Raw genomic sequence first — 2,240 nt, forward strand, 5'->3', positions numbered from 1 at the left:
GGAATATGGAGAAGAACAATGCCCTAAAGTGTAATATTTTGTTCCTTCTCTTTCTCTTTCTCATTAGTGAAATTGATAATTTTCCATTCATGTTATTTGGTTGGTAAGAATTGGTTTAGAAAGATTAATAACTAGAATTGAAACTTTTTACTTTATATTTTGGAAAATTTGAGATCTTGTGGTTATTCTTCATAATCTAATATACTACTTTTCTTTCATGCAGGAAGCCAACTGGATTCAAACAATAAAGCAATGACCATCTATGTAATCTGGTGTTTATACCAGCTTTTCTAATACTCAGAATTGTTCATGCATTTACTACTTCTGATTTTTTTGGTTCACATGAATTGAATTACCCAAATGGGTTCATTACTCTATCTCTATATAATAATGAAGTTCTATAGTTTTATATTGCTTTATTTGTTTTATTTCGATGGCTATTTTATTCTTGTGGACTCATGGAGGAGTAAGTTCTTATTTGTCCCCATGATATTCACTATCCTTATCTTGTAGTCTTGAACTTTTTGAACCCTTACCTAAACAAAGTGAGAGGCAAAATAGGGAGGACCCAAAATCCAAAGACTATTGTAGAGAAAAAGCTCCTACCAATGTGTGATAGTCTAAATCCTGACAGTTTACAAGTTTTTCTTTAGAGGCTTTATAGGGACACTAATGTTTGTTTGTCTTTTGAAAGTCTTCGAGTAAAAAGGGAATGAGAAATGGATGATTTAGTTAGTTTTGCCTTTGACTTTTTGTTTTATAGTTCTTCTATCCATTTGAATCATTTGATTCAGAACAAGAATTAATATTATATGGAGGCAAAGAGAGATTGTTGATGTGAACTAACTGTTTTTCATCATCAAACTAATTAGCATCATTTTTACATAATTTTATGTTATCCAGGTTACTCCAAAAACATTAGTTGATTTGAGGGGTGGCACTTTGATCTCTTCTGAAGAAAGGTTTCTGCCATGTATTTGTCAGTAGTTCATTTCTTCTAGACCTAGATTTGTTTAAATAACTCTAAGCATTGAATATTGCAAACTTTCCCCAAAACCTCCCTATATCTACTTCCATATGTTTATGTTATCCGTTCACTATCTGACTTATCCTACCCCTTGGAAGAAAATGTGCAAAAAATGAGACTGATTAAAATCTCATATGTCAGCATCAAATGACATTTTATCTTTCATTTTGCGATGCCGCTCTTAGAAATCTTACAAGTCCCAAATGAGCATGTAAGCTACTATGCATGTATCTTTTCTTCTTTTTTGGTAATATAATGAAGTCCATAGGAACTAAGATGAGAAGGAGGATTAGCGGTGGATCAAAACCCTGCATGATTAGTGCTCTTGGTACTAAAGCCATAATGGTTGCCCTATCTCTGCACTAATAGGATTATAGGCTGTCTAATATTTAAAATTATTTAGTATTTGGTTAAATAATAAAGCGATGAAAATTACAAACCTTGGTAAACTTGCTACCTTTTTCACATTAATGTGTTGACTAAGATGCCATTGATATGCTTGATTTTAAACAATTTATTCTGTGGTGACATCTATAGTAAGTGAAATTTATTATAAACTATAATGGATTGCGTTATAGCAGATACATAGTTGAATGGAAGCCCTCATCTCTTAGTCAAATTATTTTGTTAGAAAAGAGAATTATCAAGCAAGTTTCTCTTGTCCTTTCAGTGGGTGGAGCATGATTGTCAATAGATGGCATGCATGATGAAGAATAATTTTCCTGCTTATGCCATTATATAACCCTAATGTCATCTACTTGTGCAGGTCAATGAATTCAATTCAATAGAGAAGTTCAAAATTCTCAACACAAATAACTTATGAGTTATCCTAATTTCTAGGCTTCTAGCTGTTGTTGCTCTGATTTTTGTAGATTGGGCACTCCCATTGGGCACTTACAAAGTGCATGATCACAGGTGGGTGAACTTGAAAGCAATTAAGATTATTGGGATAATTTAATGTTTCTCATTTAGTTGAAATTTCTATCTTTATTTCTACAATGTCAATGTTAGAGATTGAAATAACAACTCTTTTAAATTTCGAACTATTCATTATTTGGGATTTGCTTAGTTACTATGCTTATTTTTCTTCTATTCCTATGTTCTGATTCATAATTTCTTCATACTCATTAGTTGCTAAATAAATCACAAGCATTATTCTATCAATTTCCAAAGTGGAAATTCTTACTATATAATTTGATACATTAAAGCTTAG

This window comes from Prosopis cineraria, unplaced genomic scaffold, assembly GCF_029017545.1.
Source record: "Prosopis cineraria cultivar Desert tree isolate PC_DT_omini unplaced genomic scaffold, ASM2901754v1 PC2, whole genome shotgun sequence".
Lineage (NCBI taxonomy): Eukaryota > Viridiplantae > Streptophyta > Magnoliopsida > Fabales > Fabaceae > Prosopis > Prosopis cineraria.